The 23,448-nt window shown below is 33.8% G+C and overlaps 1 long non-coding RNA gene and 1 other non-coding gene across 2 annotated transcripts; both read right to left on the bottom strand.

Moving 5' to 3' along the window:
• Positions 1-1,085: 1,085 nt before the first annotated feature.
• On the bottom strand, positions 1,086-2,609 carry LOC112765329 (uncharacterized). The gene is made up of 3 exons (XR_011874781.1): positions 2,306-2,609; positions 1,892-1,965; positions 1,086-1,440 (listed from the first exon to the last, which is right to left on the bottom strand). It is a non-coding gene; the product is annotated as an uncharacterized protein (transcript).
• A 2,487-nt stretch (positions 2,610-5,096) lies between these two features.
• On the bottom strand, positions 5,097-7,249 carry LOC140180807 (uncharacterized). Its single transcript, XR_011874780.1, has 3 exons — positions 6,819-7,249; positions 5,849-6,033; positions 5,097-5,266 (listed from the first exon to the last, which is right to left on the bottom strand). It is a non-coding gene; the product is annotated as an uncharacterized lncRNA (long non-coding RNA).
• Positions 7,250-23,448: the final 16,199 nt, after the last annotated feature.

The raw sequence follows: 23,448 nt of genomic DNA, 5'->3' as shown, positions 1-23,448 counted from the left end.
AAAGATAAAATATGGTATGACATTATCCCAATGGATATGTGTCACTTACTTTTGGGACGCCTTGGTAATATGATCGCAGAGCAATTTATAATGGTTTCAAGAATACATACTTTTTTATCAAAGATGGAAAGAAGATTATATTAACTCCATTATGACATGTATATAAGATGGTTAAAAGAATCAAACTGAGTGATGCCTTTTCACATCTTTCAAAACTAGCTAGATACACTCACCAAGGGGATCTTCTGCTACTACAAGCCGAGTCTTTTTCAACTTAAGGATGATAATGGAGGAGATCTTTTCAATCTAGGGAGAATAATGCAGGAGCATATATATCTTTATGTTTGTGTTGTTAATTAAAATAGTTTAGCTAGTTTAAAATATATGTTCTTATATAGTGTTATGTATTAATTCCTTGTTGTCTAAGTCATGAAAGTGTCTCCCTCTTTTATTAGTATAAACAATCATGTACTTCTTTTTATTTATCAAATTGAATTAATTGAGTTATATTTAAATAAGTGGGGTATTTATTTTTTTTTAGGCTCTTTTATTTAAAAATAAGAATTGTATTTTTGATTTAGCCAACTAAAATAAATTTTTTGCTATTTTTACCATAATAAAATTATTAACTCCGCCAAAATTAATCACTCAAATGATGTCTTAACGTCAAAAAGTATTCTAATTTCAATTTCTTTTTAAAAGTTAATTAATTTTTAAATTAAAATATGTGGATAAATTATCATTTTTAATTGCGTGATATTCTTATTCTTTATAACAAAATATAATATTAGACATTACATATTAGTGTTATGTTTATTATTTTTAAATACTATACACAAATATAAAGATTTTATATTTTTGTCTCACATGCCTATGTATTATTGATACATACATAAATCAGACCGGGCCTTATTAAAATTATTGTATTGGTCATTTACATTTTGAATTTCTACAGATCTATGACATCACTGTTTTCTAACCAAAAAATCACGTGCGGGGAAATTTTATGGATAATTCAGCTCCGCATGAAAATTAGAGTAAAACAGTAAACAAAACCTATGATAGATAATGAAACAAGAAATCTCTAAAAGGTGAAACTAGAAGAGATATGATATTAATCTATCATTTATACATTTTTCTACATAATATTGCGAAGTTATTAACTAATAGTTTGCTTCAGAGAAGTTGATAATAAGTATTTATCTTGAAAATATAGATCGATGATTATTAATTACATTATTTCGAGTAGTAGGACCAAACCCTAATAATATAATAATATAGTGAAACACGTATTTAGTTTGGAATGCGCTTGGAACGAGGCTTAGAAAGTTTTGGGGCTGGGTTATAGCTTCCATAATCTCTTGTATTTGCCCTTAGAACCCTTTCGTGGATTATGTTTACTTCTTCTTCATCCATCAGTCGCTTCGTTATCGGTCCATCCTTGCAATTAATTATGATAATATAATTAGTGAACAACAATTAATTCGAAATTCGAAATCCATCAAAAACGGAAAACAGGTTTCGATTGCAAGATATCCCAGCGCAATGCATGACAAGATGGAAAAAGAGTAAAGAATAACGAAATCAAATGATAATTTCTGTGTCGTGTGTGGTGTGTTCCGTCAACTAGCTGAAGCAGATAGTTCATGTGTTCTGCACCAAGTGAAAAAAGGTACAAGCTAGCTAAGGCTTCAAATATAATAATTAATTAAGACTTAAGAAGTAAATGAAGGGCTAATTTGAAATTTTGGAGACGAATATGTTGATGTATTGATGTGTACTGAATTAAGTATTAGCACACATTAATTGCATATAAGCTAAGTACTTATAAAGAGGAAATTAATTAAATGAGACTAATTAATAACTAAGCATCATATGTTACTAATAATACTTGGTGCACCATCGCTTGTTGTATTGTATGATCCGCATCCGCTACCAAGTTACCGATAAACTTTGATCGTCCACCTGCCATGCGTATATAATTCCATCAATATATAATTAAGAACAGAACTCAATATCTCAACAAATTTAAAAATGAATGAAGTTAATTAGTATTATTATGATAAGGCCTTATTAGCTTCTATATATATATATATGCTTACACTGCGGAAACGTATTGAACCAAACTAAAAGATGTAAACGAATGCAAAGTTCTAATGGTTAAGTAAATTTGATCATCTCAGCTAGCGAAGTCAGGTTAACGAACTAAGGAGGCTCAACTATATATATATATATATATATATATAAGAGTGTCATGAAAAGCTGCTACGGAATATGTATAAATAAGTAAATAAAAGGGGCATACCTGCAGCAAAAGAAGGCCATAAAAGTGACAGTGATCCAGCAAGTAGGAGGAGGAGGAGGCTGAATATCATGAGAAGCGTGACACCCACCATGGTGATGATACCAATACTAATATGGCACAGATTGCTATATATTTTCTTATGTATTTTTCACTCCCACAAAGCACATTATAACACCAATAATATACAATAATATTTATTTTCCTATATCTATAGTGCACTAGTGGTGGTGGTCGTGAAGGAACAATTATAAATTGCCCTAGCTTTTCATCGTAACATAATCAAAGCCTCTGACATTTAATTTCCTAGTAAGAAGCATGCTTTGTGCACTTTAATATATAAATCCAAACCTAAAAGTTAAAGGAAGGCCACTTTGCCTTTGTTTGTGCAGCAGTAGAGTCTAATTAAGAACTTTAGTTTCGGTAGTGGAATGCCATATACTAATTAATTAGGAAAGAGTGAGGGAAAATAATTTAAGGTTATCTTATTTAATTTTGCAGTGATGTTCCATGATCAAATCATTATGCTAATCAAGTTTAATTATATTAATCTAATAATTTATTGAGACACTAAAAAATTAATTAAAAAACAAACAAAAAATTAAAAAAATAATTGAAATTGATTATAAAAATAATTTTTTATTAATTTTTTTTAACTTAACATCTATAATTTCATAATTATATACTTATTACATTTAATATTATCATTTATTTCAATAGTAATTAATAAATACAAATAAAAAAAAGACAAATTATAACTATCTTTAGTCCCAAAATTTTAACCTCCAAATATTTTCTTTAGGAAAATACAATAGTTTTTTGAAGGTAACCTAAGATATTTTATATATGGTGTCTATTTCCATAAATTTATCTTTACATAAGTTTAATTACTTTGTTGGTTCCTGTAATTTTACTAAATTTTTAATTAAGTTCTTATACTAGTTTTAATTTTATAATTAGGTCCATTCAAATAGAAAAAATGTTAGAATTGGATTTTTCTTTATAAATTGAAAGTATTATTCATTCATAATTAAAAATTTTACTAAATCTTTAACTGCATATATTTTAGAAGAAATATTCTATTAATTTTAATATTTTTATATAAAAAAAATTAATTATAAAATTAAAAGTAATGTATAGTAGGGATCTAATTGAAAAAAATATAAAAACCTAATTAAAAATTTAGTGAAATTATAGAGACCAACAAAATAAATAAATAATTAAACTTAAATATAATACTATAAATAATTAAATAATTTAATATATTTGACTAAATATATTTAATTAATTTATCTAATAATTATTCATAATATCATTTTCATAAGATGCATGTCTTCATGAAAATAGATACCTTTATGTATGATGGCATTTGGGTTTTAAACAAGATAACAAGTAAGAAAAAATAATCACGATTAAATTGAAAACCATTATATATGAGCAACGACATCAATATAAACTATAATAAGCTATATATATATATATATATATATATATATATATATATATATATATATATATAATCCTTTTCATTATTAAAGAATTATTTCGTTGCGCTGATATTAAAGCTAAAATCTAAAAAGACTGCAAAGAAGAAAAATCATAGAGATTAAAGGCAACCTAGCTAGGGGAATGAATGGTGGGATATTATCATATTAATAATCCGTTGGTTATGTTCAAAAGGAAAGATTAGGGTGTAATAAAATAACTATTGTGGATGACAAGTGCTTCCAATTATATATATCTATCCTTGACGAGCGACAAGGACAACACACCAAATACCAAATGAAAAGACATTGGTGGAGAATAAAGAGAAGCACCGTAACATTTATAATACTCTTTGTTATCTTCGAATTCTCTGCTTAAAAGTGGTTTTAGGATGTTTCATGAGTGTCTTTAATTCAAGCATTATCATCTTCCCTCTACCAAGAAACCAGTAATTGGTCAACTCGTAAGGGCTTTTAGATTTGTTGAATACTCAAATGAAAATTTTATAATTGTTTTTATATGAAATTTAATTTTTTTTATTCTTTAACGATGAAATATAAGGTTAGATTATATATTGTAAAAGTATTATCTTTATTTAAAATGTCAATACAAGAAATTATCAAAATAGCGACCGATTTTTTTTAAAATCGGTCGCTAAAGCCTTAACGACTGATTTAGCGACCGATTCTAGTAGTCGCTAAAACCTTGGTCATTAATTAGAAAATAGCGACCAACTTCAGTCGCTAAACGTTAGCGACCAATTTTAGCAACCAATTTTTGAACAAGGCCACCAAATCCCTCACCAAAGAGTATCGGTCTCTAAATCAGTCACTAACATAATCGATCGCTAAATGGTGACCAAATTTTCTGTCACTAAATTGGTCGCTGAGTAAATTAGTCACTAAATAGCGACCAACTTTTCGATCGCTAAATCAATCGCCGACAAAATTGGTCGCTGATGCCTAATTTGAAAAATTTAAATCGGTCGCTAAATTGGTCACTAATTCCTGAACTAAAAAAATTAAATTATTGGTTGTTAAAGCAGTTACGGTTCTTAATTTTGTAATTATAGATTTTTACTAATTTTATATTTACCACTATTAAAACTTAATTTTATAAATAATTATATTTTCATAAAATTAAGAATCAAACATAGATCAATTTTTTAAATAAATATCAAAAACATTCACAATGTCTACATAGAAATATAAAATTTAAAATATTAAAAATTTCTAAATATATCAAATTTATGATTCACAATCTAAACTAAAGATAAAAATAATTCATGAATAACATAACTTTACTCTATTCATGAACAATTAGTATGGTTCAACAATTTCTGCACTAGTTTTGTCTCTTTGATTTTTCCATTGCTTTTGGAGCTGCAACCAATACAAACTACAACAGAATCTTTAAGCAATCTTAATCTTAAATCTTGGATCAGGGACAACTTTGTTCTTCACTAAGATTGCCAAAACACTGTCATCACAAGAAAGAAAATGAAAAATAAATGAAACTCACTTGAGCCAATTCAATTCAAGTCTCAAATCATTTTCAAAACTCAAAAGTTTCACAAGGAAGCAGGTTTCAACAAAAAAATTCTGTTTCTTTTTATCTGTAACTCCAACAGAATCCAATATGATAACAACAATAACAGATAACAAAGAACAAAGAGAGTATCAAAGAAACAAAAAGCGTGTGCATGGACGCATTGCAGCTAAAATAATAAGGCTGCATTTGTTAACTTAGAATTGGAAAAATGTTACTAAAAGCTAAAAATTTGTATCTATTTGTTTATTCAAAAAATACCTATCTCATTCTAAGAAATGTGCAGCTATATTACAATTTCCAGAAATATAATGGCAAGTAAAAGTACTAAAAGAGTTAACTACTATTTTTGTTAATGTCTCTAATGTTAAAATTAGCATAAAACTAAAGATAGTACAATAAAAACAGAGACAAAAATATAACTTTTCTTGTCTATGACTCTTATCTCTATTTTTTTTTTTGGTCTTAACATAATTCAATGTAATAAAGAAAACAGAAAGAAAGAGGAATTACGTTCCGAGAACAAGAGCATGCCTCCACATGGTGGGGAAGTTGGGCCAGTGGTGGGAGGAGGGTTGGTTAAGGTGAGCTGAATGCCATTGAATTGAACCTCACTGGACCTTGCTGCAACCCATTTTGAATCAAGAATCATCTTCCCTTGTGCCTCTTTCATCACATTATCCACCACGTCTCTTACTCTAATGCGTGCAAGTGTGAGTCAGTCAGAGATAAAATCATGTGATGAAATTTATGTTGTCAGTAACACGAAGAGAAGAACATACACAAACTATATCACAGTAAAACACAAAAAGTCAACTAACAATCACACTAACTAATAACTATGAACAATTCTTTTTCAATTATACTAAGATTAAAAGCCTACCTCAGATTTATTTTATTTTATTTTGGTTAATGGAAGTTATCAGAAATACATTCAACACAGCACATAAAAAATTTAAATAAGGTCACTACTGCGATGCCTATTGATGGTACCCTTAGTTTCTTTTTTCATCATAAAAAAAAATGGTATTTTAAAAATTAAAACAAACCCAAATTTGTGTGTGTTTCTCCATGCATTTTGCATACAAATGCTTGTCTTCAATTTTGAGTGGCCTATTACATATTTTGCCTTCCCAGGTCAGAGTTGAAAGAAACTTTCAAATTAAACACAAATGGGTGTCATACAAAGTATAACATGGAGATACTAATGGTTTGCTTATTGTACCAAAACCGTTACAATATATAGACAATCAGATCTAAACCAGATGGTAATATATAACAGGAACGATAATGCACATAGATAAAGAGAATGCTGAACTAACAGTAAACTGCATATCATGATCATCAGAATCCTTCTTTCTATTTCGGATATATGCATCTCTTCTACCATCGCAAATTTGAAATAAACCATTTAGAAGAAGCATCAACAATCACAATAAATGAAAACCTAAGAGTTGCAATTAACAAGCCACACCAAACTAACCTGAACGGAGTTGGCAATAAATGCTAGGCGATAAGAGAGGTCTCTGACTCCAAGGGCTCTAAGGCCCCTAACACCTTCATTTCCAACTGCAGGACCCTTGCGTTGAGAACCTTCCCGGAGGCATTTTGATCTCTCTCCAGGGGATGCCAATGCCAAAAGGTCAGGAATAACAATTATAGTTCCTGTGAGTTTTTACCACAATTTGGCTAGTCAAAGCAAGTGTTGGAAAATATAAGGCTCACGTGTCACCAGCCCTGGCCTGTTCCACAATCTCGGGACGAAGAATAACATCCAACAACCTAGGCAACGATCCAGCAGGTATCTCTTTGGAAGTCTCTTGCATCCTGACCCGTTGCCAGTCACCAAATTTGCTCTCATGGCACATCAATAGCCATCTTGCTCGTTTGTTATATTTTAAGAATAATATAATCACATTTTAAGAACTACAATAAAACATCAATTAATATATAACAACTTGAATTTTTAAAAATTCAATAATAAGTTATTCAAAATGTATTATTTTATTTAAAAATAAAATTATTTGTTTTTTTTAAAGTAATTAAATTAAATTTTATGATATTTTAAATTTAAAATTTATTAAAATTTTTAAATAATTTTTATTATAATGAAATATTTTAAAAAAATAAAAGAATTATTATTATTATTATTATTATTATTATTATTATTATTATTATTATTATTATTAAAAAAGTTCAAAGAAAAAAAAAAGAGTGGCCGAAGCCTTTTAAGGTAATGAAGAAAGAAAAATTGAAACTTGGCTCATATGAATAATATATATGTATATAACGTGGATTCATTTACTTGGCTCAAACCAATATATATGAAAGTAAAAGAAAGAAATTGAAATGGGAATGGTATGCATGTAACGTAAGTATATATATATAACCTTGACATGTGATACTTAGTAACATATATACCTTCTTTCTTTCGTTAATTACTCTCACCATCATTCTTCTTATATATATATATAATAATAATAATAATAATAATAATAATAATAATAATAAAAAATCTAATCCGCTAAAAGTTTTCGTATTCTCCTTCTCTACGTGTTGGTGTTGCTTTTGTCCGTAGAAGTTGACGGTGACGTAGCTCCCCTTCCCCTTGAGTTTGGCCAATTGAAGTTCTAGGAGGCATAGGCGATTTCTGACGTTTTCTTCTTCAGCAGCTAGGTCAAAAAGCTTCTCCAAAATCTTCATTGACTTTGATTTCGTACGGAGGTAAGGGATTTATTTCAAAATTAACGGTTTCAATTTACGAATGCCATTGAAGTTTAGTGAATAACTGCAAATAATTCATAAATGTCTCGTTTGATTAACTGATGAAAATTGATGAGATTGAGATTGTTGGTGATTGCGAATATAATTGAATGTGATGAAATTGGTTGAATTGTGGCTGTGAATGGTGATTAATCTGGGGTTATTTATTAATTTGCATATGCTGAGTTGATTATTGAAAACTCTGTTGTATGAGTAATTTATGAATTGAGTTTGGGTTATGGCTGTGATTATGCTGGTTTCGTTGTTGTGAGTGATTAACTGGTGAGATTGATTTCGGTTTGATTTGTTGGTATTGAATTGAGATTTGAAAAGTGATTTCATTTTTAAAATCTGATTTATAAGCTTATTTTGAGAAATTATTGAAATTTGATTTATTAATAATTATTGGTTTAACTCAATAACATAAGATTTGAAAGGTCTGAATTTTATTAAAATGGAAAGTGGCTTAACTTCAAAGAAAACGTTTTAATTACTGAAAACTATTTGATTTCGATTTATTATAAAAAAGTCTTATTTTCAGCTTGATTTATTAAGAAAGTATAAGGTTTTACATTCAGTTTTTTTAAGAATAGATTTTGTTTCAAGTTATTTCTGAGTTCGGTTGATAAGAAAGAAAAGAAGAAGAACAAAAAGTAAAGGAAAGAGAGATAATTAAAGGGGTCTCTACCACAGTAGAGTAGAGAGCAAAGATTGAAAAGAAATTGAATGCTGTTTGGGCCTTAGTGCCAAGTGTCTAGTGGGGACGGCGATACGTGACGCTCACTTGACACTATAAGGATGGCTCAGTGAGGACGGCGATACGTAATGCTCACTCGAGACTGAAAGGAAGGTTACGGCTCAGTGAGGACGGCGATACGTAACGCTCACTGGAGACCAAAAGGTAGTTTTTCCCATGAGGACGGCGATACGTAACGCTCATGGAAGGGACGATGGCTGAGATAAGGACGGCTGTACGAATGCTTATCTCATGACTAGTGTCGAAAATCGGGTAACAAACTGACACATGAGCTCATGGCCTGTTTAGGATAGACATGCATCATGATGTTTGCGCATATGCATTTGTTGTGTTTGATTGTATTACTTCTTTGTGATTGTGTTGTTTGTCTTATTGCGACTTGTTTGTGTGTTGAATTGAAACCTTTACTTGTGCTATTTATTTGTGGATGTATTGAGGTAATTAATAACTGTCGTTGTTACTAAGTATTAATTAGGTGGCTAAGAGATAGTTGGTATGACAAGTTTTGTGACTAAAATCTGTTTTGAGTTTAGAAATTAAAAAAAAAGTAATGAATTATCTAAAGTATAATTAAAAAGTATTTTCAAAGGTTTGATAAAAATAGTTTTATTAAGTAAAGTTAATTATTTGCATCTTAATCATTACTTTTACGACATTCCCATTCCCTACTGAGAACGCGTGGTTTGTTCTCACCCCAAAATCTTCCACCCTTTCAGTGACACAGGTTCGAAGACTCAGTTGGAAGCTGCGGGCGATTATTAGTCTTATTTGAGTTAAGTTTATGCATTGAGTCGCTTTCCTAGAATTCCCTCACCTTTCTTACTTAAGATTTTATTTTATACAGAGGGATAGGAGTTGTATTTGAGTTTCATTTGAATTCTTTTGTATGATATTTATTATTCTTTCTAACTATGTGACTAGTATTGCTTGGAGATCTTTGATATATAATTTTAATTAATAGAAACAAAATTTTTCGACTTTTTTCTAAAAATTGAAACACGAAATCGAAGTAAATGCTCAGTATTAAATAGTAAATACGGAAAACAGGTCAGTAATGCCTTACTTTTGGTATGATCATGATGTGCTAAAAGTTAGGATGTTACATGATAAATAGTTAAGTAAATAAAAATAAAGTACCTTAACTTATTGGACACCCTCACACAATTGCAAAGCTTGAAAATAAAATAGAAGCAACACAATTAACATCAAACCTAAAAAAAAAAGAATAAAATAAAATACCTACTTAAATTTTAAAAATATCAATTTTCAAAATGATCATTAATGTGGAACAGAAGGATTAGTTTCTATAACTCAATGAAAAAGGGGATGAATTCTATTCTAACCTGCATTATGCCAACAAGAAATCTTTGTCCTTCTTAAAAGCCCAGAAGATATAGCTAGTGAGTGAGAAAATCACAATAGAAGTCAAAATTAAAGCCTCAAGCACAATTTTTCTGCAATAATTTTTATTAAAACATGACATAAATTAGATAAACCATAACAGCAACAACCTACCGTGCTGCTGCAGAAAAAACAATTAATGGTTCTCGAAAGAATGGACTTTTATATATATATATATATATATATATATATATATATATATATATATATATATATATATATATATATTATATACTAGCAGAAGACTTATATAACGCATGGATTAAAAATTTCTATTTTCTGTTTCGAATTTTTTTATCAGTCTTCTTGGATTATTATTTTTTACGTTAATAAAAATATTTTTGTTGTTCAATTTTTAATTAAATATAACAGAGTTATTTATTCTATCACTACTCAAAATACATAAGTATTTTTTTCTAATCTTTCATAAGTTGTCATTTTTTAATATTATCAAAAATAGAGGACTAAATGTACAAAAAGATAAAAAAAATTTAAGGATTTGAAAAACATACTTATTGACCTTTGATTTTGTTTAAATGCTGATTGAATAAAGAGAAAGAGAAAAAAATCGATGTTTGGAATCTCTCATCAAACTTGTTAATTTTCAAGATGAAAGAAAGAAAAACAACGATAAGTGTAAAGCTTCTTTTGCCCAACTTCCAAATCTCTCAACCACTACCTATAGAGAACATTGGTTTTTGGTTTATCTTTTATTTTTTCTTTTTTGCTTTCTCTTCTATTCTTGATTGGAATATGTGCAACGCACAGACAGAAAATAAATGTTGTGCCAAAATTAACCATCATAAATTTCTCTCTTCTATCCAATTGTATGCTCTATTTAACCACTGTACCAATTTATAACCTTCCTTGGTACAACGAATAACATTTTGCTTTGATTATTACACTCTAATATCAAACTATCAATACATATGATGATCAAGAACTAATAAATTTGTTATTTATTCACCGAAACAGCAGCAACTACAGGATCAAGTTTTTAACAACTAAGGATTCAAATGTAATCTAGTAACGAAGGATTCAGATGTAATTTAGTGGATCCACGAAGTTACAAAAGAAATTACCAGAAGATCACTTCCAGCTTGTTCAATATAGATATATTAAGAAAGTACAAATCAATTCAACAACACATGAATATGCAATCATCTAAATACCATAAAGCATTCACTTGGCAAAATCACATAAGTTAAGGAATAAACTAAATTGTGGAATAAGAGATTTTTATATCATAAAAGAGCTACTGCATTTTATTGAATTTTAAAGAAATAAGTACAAAAATAAAGGGCTAAATAGCTAATTTGCTTAGTGGCTAATGATATTGTATCCACACCCTAGAACTTAATCTATTACATGAGAAAGAAGCCCAAAAAATAATCCAAAAAACATTCGATGCAAAAGATGAAAACATACACATCTTGACCAAAAAAAAAAAAAAACAGAAAACATACACATTCTCATCCACTACAATCCAATGCATTAAATGCTATTACATGGACACAACCAAAATACCTAATACCCTAGATTAGTCCTAATCATTAGCTCTAGTTAACTACCATGGGCAGCCACCTCAATTAATCCCCTGTCTAGAAGAGCTATCATTCCCCGAGCCACGAGACTCATCAGCTTCATCAAATTACAGCCTCAAGGATCTTCTCAACCTCTTCAATGAAGGCTTCACATCTTTCTCAGTATCAAGAGAGCCTCAATTAAGGCCAACTACATACTCCTAGTATAAACAATTGAGAAGCCTAATTAGAGGGATAATTAATGAGTTCTAGTCAAAGGAACTTGATCATAAAATTAAGTACCCTATCAAAAAAATGCAACATTACTCATCTCTTCACTTTCATCAACTTCATCACATGAATTTTCAGAATTATCCACTTCATTTAACTTATCCATTACAGCATCAAAAGACTTTTTCTTGAGAAGAAGACACTATTAAATGATACAACATAATAGGTTTAATTTAATCACAACTTAAAAAAGGGTGAAAAATAATATAAAAAAATGATAGAAGAAACTGGAAGCATGGAACCTTAGCATCTTCATCAGCTCCCAAGTCAACAACACTTGATTCCTTTTGGGTACATTGAGGCGAATCAGCAAAGAGCTCAGAGCAGCTGGAATGAGTCAATCTCAAATTCGGTGATTTAGTAACCTTAGAGGGTCTCCCAAATGATCCTTCTCCTTTTGGTACAAACTCAGCCTTGGATAATACAAAGCACATCCCATATAAGACATGAATAAAAGTGGACTAACCAAAAAATGGAAAATTTAAGTAAGAATTTATTAAAATGAAACAATAGGTTGGAATTTCATTTTATACCTTTTTGGGACTCAAATCTGAACCAGAGAGCTCAAACATTCCAACTATTGCAGCATCATCACAAACACGCCTCATTGGATAAGTCCCTTTGAATTTCTCCATTCCAACAGGCCTACTAAGAACCTTGAACAGCATAGTTTTTCCAACAATTTCTTGGAATATAGGAGGAGACTGTGTACTAAACACAACCTATGAAAAATATAAAAAAGACACAATAGAAAAAATGTATTGGTAGAAATCGAAGGATAAGAAAACTCTTTAACAATAAACTCAACACATAAAAAGAATATAGCATTCGATTGACTTACATCAACATCCTTAAGATGTTGTTCAAACAGTTGAGCACAAATCTTATTCAGTAAGTAACTTGTCTCACGATCAAAGAGGACAAAAATAGAAACACCAGTGGAATCCTCAACCAACACCTTCACTCTAGACCTGGATTTTTTTAAGATACACATAAATACTAGCCTAAGGTTAACAACTACGCAGAAATAATTCACAATTTAACAAAGCACAAAGGAAGCATTATAAAACATTTATACCTAGGAGTCACATTTGTAACATGGATGTTGCAAAATTGACAAAAGTAAATCCCAGATTCTGCCTAAATACCTCTGTCACACTGGTGCACAAATTGTGAATCACACTTTTCACAACTCGTACCACTGACCAGCAAGTGCACTGGGTCGTCCAAGTAATACCTCACGTGAGTAAGGGTCAAATCCCACGGAGATTGTTGGTTTGAAGCAATCTATGGTTATCTTGTAAATCTTAGTCAGGAAGTCAATTATGTTTATCAGTTGAGTTGCGAATAAACAAGAGAGCATGGATTAAAGGTTACTTGTTATGCAGTAATGGAGAATATGTTGGAGTTTTGGAGATGCTTTGTCTTCTAAATCTCTGTTTTCCTCTGTCTTCTTGTTCACGCACGCACGTCCTCCTATGGCAAGCTGTATGTAGGGATTCACCGTCGTCAATGGCTACATCCCATCCTCTCAGTGAAGAATATGCTCACATGCTCTGTCACAGCACGGCTAATCATCTGCAGGTTCTCAGTCATACCGGAATAGGATCTGCTATCCTTTTGCGTCTGTCACTACGCCTAGCACTCGTGAGTTTGAAGTTCGTCACAGCCATCCAATCCCAGAATCCTACTCGGAATACCACAGACAAGGTTTAGACTTTCCGGATTCTCATGAATGCCGCCATCAGTTCTAGCTTATACAACGAAGATTCTGATTAAGGAATCTCAGAGATATTCATTCAATCGGATATAGAACGGAGGTGGTTGTCAGGCACACGTTCATGGTTGAGGAAGGTGATGATTGTCACGGACCATCACCTTCATCACAGTTAAGCGCGAATGAACATCTTAGATAGGAACAAGCGTGTTTGAGTGGAAAACAGAAATACTTGCATTAATTCATCGAGACACAGCAGAGCTCCTCACCCCCAACAATGGAGTTTAGAGACTCATGCCGTCAAAGAGTACAAAGTTCAGATCTAAAATGTCATGAGATGCAAAATAAGTCTCTAAAAGTTGTTCTGTAAGCCCACAGAGCATCATCTAAGCTTCGTGCCCAATCCTTTCTACGGGTACTTACAGTCCGTTCCAAGATTCTTTTTAGTTCTCTGTTAGAGACTTCAGCTTGTCCATTGGTTTGTGGATGATATGGAGTGGCCACCTTGTGGCGAATTCCATACCGAACCATGGCAGAGTAAAGCTGCTTATTGCAGAAGTGAGTGCCCCCATCACTGATTAGTACTCTAGGGACACCAAATCTGCTAAAGATATGTTTCTGGAGGAATTTCAGCACTGTCTTAGTATCATTGGTGGGTGTGGCAATGGCCTCAACCCATTTTGATACATAATCAACTGCCACCAGAATATAAGTGTTTGAGTATGATGGTGGGAAAGGTCCCATGAAGTCAATTCCCCATACGTCAAACAACTCAATCTCCAAGATTCCTTGTTGAGGCATGGCGTAACCATGAGGCAGATTGCCAGCTCTTTGGCAACTGTCACAGTTACGTACAAACTCTCGGGAATCTTTGTAGAGTGTGGGCCAATAGAAGCCACATTGGAGGACCTTGGTGGCTGTTCGCTCACCTCCGAAATGGCCTCCATATTGAGATCCATGGCAATGCCATAAGATCCTCTGTGCCTCTTCTCTAGGCACACACCTACAGATTATTCCGTCTGCACATCTCTTAAAGAGATAAGGTTCATCCCACAAGTAGTACTTTGCATCAGTAATTAATTTCTTCTTTTGTATCCTGTTGTACTCCTTGGGTATGAACCTTGCATCTTTATAGTTTGCAATATCGGCAAACCATGGTGCTTCCTGAATGGCAAATATATGCTCATCAGGAAACGTCTCAGAGATCTCAAGAAAGGGGAGGGACGTCCCTTCCACTGGCTCTATCCGGGACTGATGATCAGCCACTTGGTTCTCTGTCCCTTTTCTGTCTCTTATTTCTATATCAAACTCTTGCAGAAACAATACCCATATGATGAGCCTGGGTTTTGAATCCTGCTTTGTGAGTAGATATTTAAGAGCAGCATGGTCGGTATACACAATCACTTTTGATCCTACTAAGTATGATCTGAACTTGTCAATGGCGTAAACCACTGTAAGTAATTCTTTTTCTGTGGTTGTGTAATTTTTCTGGGCATCATTTAGAACGCGACTAGCATAATAAATGACATGCAGAAGCTTGTCATGCCTCTGTCCCAATACTGCACCAATGGCATGATCACTGGCATCACACATTAGCTCAAATGGTAACGTCCAGTCTGGTGCAGAAATGACTGGTGCTGTGACCAGCTTAGCTTTCAGCGTTTCAAACGCCTGCAGGCACTCTGTGTCAAATACAAATGGCGTGTCAGTAGCTAGCAGATTGCTTAGAGGTTTTGCAATTTTTGAAAAATCCTTTATAAACCTCCTATAGAATCCTGCATGCGCCAGAAAGCTTCTGATTGCCTTAACATTGGCAGGTGGTGGTAATTTTTCAATTACCTCTATTTTTGCTTGATCCACCTCTATTCCCTTGTTTGAGATTTTATGCCCAAGGACAATTCCTTCAGTCACTATGAAGTGACACTTTTCCCAGTTTAAAACTAGGTTGGTTTCTTGGCATCTTTTCAAAACAAGTTTCAGGTGATCAAGACAGGAGCTGAATGAGTCTCCATATACTGAGAAGTCATACATGAAGACTTCCAGAAATTTTTCCACCATATCAGAGAAAATAGAGAGCATGCATCTCTGGAAGGTTGCAGGCGCATTACATAGCCCAAATGGCATCCTTCTGTAAGCAAACACTCCAGATGGACATGTGAATACTGTTTTCTCTTGATCCTGGGGATCTACTGCAATCTGGTTATAGCCTGAGTAGCCATCCAAAAAGCAGTAATAATCATGACCTGCTAGTCTTTCTAGCATTTGGTCTATGAATGGTAAAGGAAAATGATCCTTTCTGGTGGCTGTATTGAGCCTTCTGTAGTCAATACACATGTGCCACCCTGTAACTGTTCTTGTAGGAACCAGTTCATTTTTTTCATTATGAATCACTGTCATGCCTCCCTTTTTTGGGACGACTTGAACAGGGCTCACCCAGGGGCTATCAGAAATAGGATAAATAATCCCAGCCTCCAGTAATTTGGTGACCTCTTTCTGCACCACTTCTTTCATGGCTGGATTTAGCCGCCTCTGTGGTTGCACCACTGGTTTGGCATTATCCTCCAATAAGATTTTGTGCATGCATCTAGCTGGGCTTATGCTCTTAAGGTCACCTATGGACCACCCAAGAGCTGTCTTGTGTGTCCTTAGCACTTGAATAAGTGCCTCCTCTTCCTGTGAATTTAAAGCAGAGCTTATGATCACTGGAAAAGTGTCACCTTCTCCCAGAAACGCATATTTCAAAGATGGTGGTAATGGCTTGAGCTCTGGTTTAGGAGGTTTCTCCTCTTCCAGAAAAAATTTCAGAGGCTCTTTCATGTCCTCTGAATCTTCTAAATCAGGCTGAACATCTTTAAAGATGTTTTCCAACTCTGATTCAAGACTCTCAGCCATGTTGATCTCTTCTACCAAAGAGTCAATAAGATCAACTTTCATGCAGTCTTTTGATGTGTCTGGATGCTGCATGGCTTTGACAGCGTTCAGCTTGAACTCATCATCATTGACTCTCAGGGTTATTTCTCCCTGTTGGACGTCAATGAGGGATCGTCCAGTTGCTAGGAAGGGTCTTCCTAGAATGAGAGTAGCGCTCTTGTGCTCCTCCATTTCCAGCACAACAAAGTCAGTGGGAAAGGCGAATGGCCCAACTCTGACAATCATGTCTTCAATCACGCCTGATGGGTATTTAGTGGAACCATCAGCAAGTTGGAGACATATCCGGGTTAGTTTAACTTCTTCAGTTAAGCCAAGCTTCCTGATAGTGGATGCAGGTATTAGGTTGATGCTTGCCCCAAGATCGCATAAAGCTGTCTTGGTGCAATTATCTTCTAATATGCATGGTATCAGAAAACTCCCAGGGTCTTTAAGCTTTTCAGGAAAGCTCTTCAGAATGACTGCACTGCATTCTTCAGTGAGGAGAACTCTTTCTGTTTCTCTCCAATCCTTTTTATGACTCAAGATCTCTTTCATGAACTTGGCATAAGAAGGTATTTGCTCAAGTGCTTCTGCAAATGGAATCTTTATTTCAAGAGTCCTGAGATAATCTGCAAAGCGAGCAAATTGCTTATCCTGCTCCTCTTTCCGGAGTTTTTGAGGATAAGGTATCTTGGCTTTATATTCTTCAACCTTAGTTGCTGCAGGTTTATTGCCTACAGAAGTGGTTGAAGAAGCCTTTTTAGAGGGGCTGTCATCAGTACTTGTGTGTGTCTGATCCCTCACTGGCAATTGAGTGCCAGAGTTCGAAGCTGGAGTGACGTGAGAAGCCAACTCCTTGTCTGTTCCTGGCGTTTGAATGCAAGAATTGTGCCCATTTTGGGCGTTCAGCGCCAGATCCTGCCCATTTTGGGCGTTCAACGCCAGATCCTTGCCCATTTCTGGCGTTGAACGCCAGTCCTGCTTTGTTTCTGGCGTTGAACGCCAGTTTTGGCCATGGTCTGGGCGTTCAGCGCCATCCTTCCACCAATTTTCTGGCGTTTTATTGCCAGAATTATTTTTCCCTGGGCTCTTGCTGTCCTCAGGTGAATTTTGGGTGGTTTGCTCATTTCTTAGCTTTTTGCTGCCTTGAGGTGGGGTATTTAATATTTTCCCACTTCTTAGTTGAACTGCTTGGCATTCTTCTGCTATTTGCCTTGACAGCTGCTGCTTTGTTTGCTTAAACTGTTCGTCCATATGTATATTAGCCATCCTTGTCTCTTGTAACCTGTCTTTAAATTCGGCTAGCTGCTTTGTTAGAAAGTCCAATTGCTGATTGAATTCAGCAGCTTGTTTTACAGGACTGAGTTCAGCAGTTACTGTTTTAACCTCTTCATTCATGGAAGGGTTGCTGCTTAGGTACAGATGCTGATTTCTAGCAACTGTATCAATGAGCTCTTGAGCCTCTTCAATTGTCTTTCTCATGTGGATAGATCCACCAGCTGAGTAATCTAGAGATATCTGGGCTCCTTCTGCAAGCCCATAGTAGAAGATGTCTAACTGAACCCACTCTGAAAACATTTCAGAGGGGTATTTTTGTAGCATCTCTCTGTATCTCTCCCAGGCATCATAAAGAGATTCATTGTCTCCTTGTTTAAAGCCTTGGATGTCCAGCCTTAGCTGTGTCATCCTTTTTGAAGGGAAATATTGATTCAGGAATTTTTCTGTCAGCTGTTTCCATGTCCTTATGCTGGCCTTAGGTTGGTTATTCAACCACCTCTTAGCTTGATCTTTTACAGCAAATGGAAACAGTAATAGTCTGTAGACATCCTGATCTATTTCTTTATCATGTACTGTGTCAGCAATTTGTAAAAACTGTGCCAGAAACTCTGTAGGTTCTTCTTGTGGAAGACCGGAATACTGGCAACTTTGCTGCACCATGATAATGAGCTGAGGATTCAACTCAAAGCTACTGACTCCAATGGAGGGTATGCAGATACTACTCCCATATGAAGCAGTAGAGGGGTTAGAATATGACCCCAGAGTCCTCCTGGACTGTTCATTTCCGCTTAAGTCCATGATGGAGAAAGGGAGATGATGTAAAATAGAAAAAATATTTTTATTTATTTATTTATATATTTATTTCGAAAATGAAATAAATTAAAATAAAATAAATAAAAATTGAGTGAAGAGTTTCGAAAAACTGAGGAGAGAGAGAGTGGTTAGGAAGTTTTGAGAAGGATATGATGATTTTGAAAAAAAAAAGTTTTAAATTTTGAAATAAAAATCTGAATTTTAGAAATATATTTTGAAAATTTGTTTTTAAAATAGAGAGAAAAGATATTTTTGATTTTTAAGAGGAAAGAGAAAAATAATAAGATAGCACAAGATTTAAAATTTTTAGATCTAATGCTCCTTATTTTCGAAAATTTTGGAGGGAAGACACCAAGGAACACCAAACTTAAAAATTTTAAGATCAAGACACAAGAAAAACTCAAGAACACTTTGAAGACTCACAAGAACACAAGAACATGAAGGAAGAACACCAAACTTAAAATTTTTAGAAAACCAAAATAAATTTTCGAAAATTTTAAGAAAAATCAACAAGAAAACACCAAACTTAAAGTTTGGCACAGGATTTAATAGAAAAATTATTTTTGAAAAAGGTTTAATAAGAAAATAAGGATTCTAAAATTTTAACACGACAATAATACGAGACTCTAAACAAAAAGAGAAATTTTTCCGAATCTAAGCAACAAAATAAACCGTTAGTTGTCCAAACACGAACATTCCCCGGCAACGGCGCCAAAAACTTGGTGCACAAATTGTGAATCACACTTTTCACAACTCGTACCACTGACCAGCAAGTGCACTGGGTCGTCCAAGTAATACCTCACGTGAGTAAGGGTCGAATCCCACGGAGATTGTTGGTTTGAAGCAATCTATGGTTATCTTGTAAATCTTAGTCAGGAAGTCAATTATGTTTATCAGTTGAGTTGCGAATAAACAAGAGAGCATGGATTAAAGGTTACTTGTTATGCAGTAATGGAGAATATGTTGGAGTTTTGGAGATGCTTTGTCTTCTGAATCTCTGCTTTCCTCTGTCTTCTTGTTCACGCACGCACGTCCTCCTATGGCAAGCTGTATGTAGGGGTTCACCGTCGTCAATGGCTACATCCCATCCTCTCAGTGAAGAATATGCTCACATGCTCTGTCACAGCACTGCTAATCATCTGCAGGTTCTCAGTCATACCGGAATAGGATCTGCTATCCTTTTGCGTCTGTCACTACGCCCAGCACTCGTGAGTTTGAAGTTCGTCACAGCCATCCAATCCCAGAATCCTACTCGGAATACCACAGACAAGGTTTAGACTTTCCGGATTCTCATGAATGCCGCCATCAGTTCTAGCTTATACAACGAAGATTCTGATTAAGGAATCTCAGAGATATTCATTCAATCGGATATAGAACGGAGGTGGTTGTCAGGCACACGTTCATGGTTGAGGAAGGTGATGATTGTCACGGACCATCACCTTCATCATAGTTAAGCGCGAATGAACATCTTAGATAGGAACAAGCGTGTTTGAGTGGAAAACAGAAATACTTGCATTAATTCATCGAGACACAGCAGAGCTCCTCACCCCCAACAATGGAGTTTAGAGACTCATGCCGTCAAAGAGTACAAAGTTCAGATCTAAAATGTCATGAGATGCAAAATAAGTCTCTAAAAGTTGTTTAAATACTAAACTAGTAGCCTAGGTTTACAAAAATGAGTAAACTATGATGGATGATGCAGAGATCTACTTCTGGGGCCCACTTGGTGTGTGCTGGGCTGAGATTTAAGTAATTCACGTGCAGAGACCATTTGTGGAGTTGAACGCCAGTTTTTGTGCCAGTTTGGGCGTTTAACTCCAGCTTTTGATCCTTTTCTGGCGCTGGACGCCAGAATTGGGCAGAGAACTGGCGTTGAACGCCAGTTTACGTCGTCTATCCTTGTGCAAAGTATGGACTATTATATATTGCTGGAAAGACCTGGATGTCTACTTTTCAACGCAATTGGAAGCATGCCATTTCGAGTTCTGTAGCTCCAGAAAATCCACTTTGAGTGCAGGGAGGTCAGAATCCAACAGCATCAGCAGTCCTTTTTCAGCCTGAATCAGATTTTTGCTCAGCTCCTTCAATTTTAGCCAGAAAAATACCTGAAATTACAGAAAAACACACAACTCATAGTAAAGTCCAGAAATATGAATTTTTCCTAAAAACTAATGAAAATAGACTAAAAACTAACTAAAACATACTCGAAACTATATGAAATTAACCCCAAAAAGCGTATAAAATATCCGCTCATCACACACACACAAGCAGAGTACCACCAAGGACCATCCTCAACTATTTTAGCTAGTTTTGCTAGTACAACAAATGTTCTAGCCTAAAAATATATGACCAGGTCTATAAATGTTAAGACATTATAACCAAACATAGTTGTAATACAAACTAAAACAAAAAAACTAAAATAAATACTAACAAAATAGTATGTTCAAATTCAAAGGAGGACAAAAGAATTAATATCATTCCAAAACAAAGCAGTATTTACTAACGAATAGAAAAAGAAAATTTAACACAAATTATCGAAGAGTAAAGATGATAAAAAAAATTAAAGTGGTTCCAACCCGGTTGTTATCATCAAGCGACTTCACAGTACACTTAGGTGTGAGCTTCATAAAGTCTTCTTCTATTCTGATATTTTTTCCAGAGCCAACAATGCCAATGGGTTGGGATGCACTAACTCCATGTGGAATAGAACTGTTAACAAATACAGCACCAACTTAAATAAGTAAAAAATGACAGCAGCAACAACAACAAAAAATACTATAGAAATTATATGTACAGATATACCTTTTCCAAAAAGCTGCCACCTCTGGGATGTCAAAATTAAATCCAAGTTTTGATGCAAACATAACATTCTGAAGTCCAACTCTACCTGAAAATAAAAAATAGATACATTGGTTATAGGAATATAGTGTTAAAACCAAGTGAACTCGGATAACTGACACATCTGAAATGAAATTTACATGATACAAACCTCTAAAAACCTTAACTTTGGCAAGTTATAAAACCACAACTGGCTGTTCAGCATACCCAGAAGATAGAAATTGATTAAGTTCATCAACATATTCACCAAATAAGGCACACCGAATCCTATAACTAAAAACAACCAACAAAATCACCTACACTATTAGAAACATGACTATACAAACGCACCGAAAACAAAAAAGAATCTCAATAAGAGGAAGAGGTAGAAATTAAAGAAGGCTAACTCATTTTCAGCAAGTTCCATCATAGCCATTTCATCTTCTTTCCATCTTTATTATATTCTTTCTCTTCCAGTACAGAGACCAACAGACCCAACACATCTCAAATGAATATGAAAAAAACTATTAGAAAATAATGATAACAATACAACATTCTACAAATCACAAAGAAATAAGACTGCAATCATTCCAGATAAAAAAGTATGAGCAAATAGCACAACATACCAACTAAGACATCAAAATCCTCTTTGGTTTCCAAAAGTTCAGCGAATGGAGAAATTGTAAGAGCGGTTTTTGGAATAAAATCGCATGTAGCATCCTTGACAATAGTCCTGAATTGAAAAATCAACTTAAACTGATGCCTAGTGGCCTTATAAGATCCTTGGTTTGGCACAACAGAGAAGAGCTTCATGACATATACTCGACCCTCAGAGAGAAGTTCTTTGAACCTATAAATCATAGTCTTCCGAACAATAGCTTGTATCTTGCACCCCTACCAATCAACACAAATTATACTAAAAATATGATACATGACAAATGGAATAAAGAGAAAAACAAATTTAAATGAAACAAAATTTGAGACCTCGATATAAAAAAGGTAAGGAGAAACACATCTAAATAAAAAAACAAACAGCCAAAAAATTTTAATAGATTTAGACCACTATAACTCACAGATTCATCAACCAAAATCATCTCCATGGAATTTGGGAGATGCTGACCAGTGAAAGTAGGAACAGTCTAAAGCCTAATCACCCTAACTTTGAGGTTTCATGCTTCCTTCTCAAGATTAATCTTATTAACCATATCCATGGCAGTTGTCATATTGAAATGCAATTAAAGGGATGAAAGAGAAAACAGATTTCAGTCAATAAAATAGCAACTAAGAAACACATACAATAGCAATATGAATGTGAGAAAAATCTGATATGATCAATGGGTTCTGCCTTTATTTATAAACACAAATCAATTGAGTAATTTGAATTTCGAAATCCATAGAATCTTTATTTTGGGAGGAAAAAAAGAAGCAAGTAAGATAGAGATTTGAAAGATATTGATATTGATTGACCTTAGATATCAATCGAAAGATATTTGCGGGCCCACTAAATAATATTATATATAGGTCCTAAGCTAACAACAATTAATACACAAATAAGGTGTATAAATGGTAAGCTATATTAACCCTAAGTTATCCTCTATATAAATTGTAAGCTAATAGGAGGAGAGAGGATTGGATGAGAAGAGGATGAGAGAGAAGAGAAAGATAACAAAGACAAGATGAGGTAACATATAGAGAAAAGTGAGAACTGGAAATAAAAAGAAAACCTATGCATAGATTTAGGAATGGTAGACTTAGATGAGGACACTTTTTAGTATAGACATCATTATTTTATTAGGCTTCCTATATTATTATATTTCCAATAGAAAATATATCATATTCCCAA

This window comes from Arachis hypogaea, chromosome 17 (genome assembly GCF_003086295.3).
Source record: "Arachis hypogaea cultivar Tifrunner chromosome 17, arahy.Tifrunner.gnm2.J5K5, whole genome shotgun sequence".
NCBI classification, from domain to species: Eukaryota; Viridiplantae; Streptophyta; class Magnoliopsida; order Fabales; family Fabaceae; genus Arachis; species Arachis hypogaea.
This window is presented reverse-complemented; position numbering and strand designations above follow the sequence as displayed.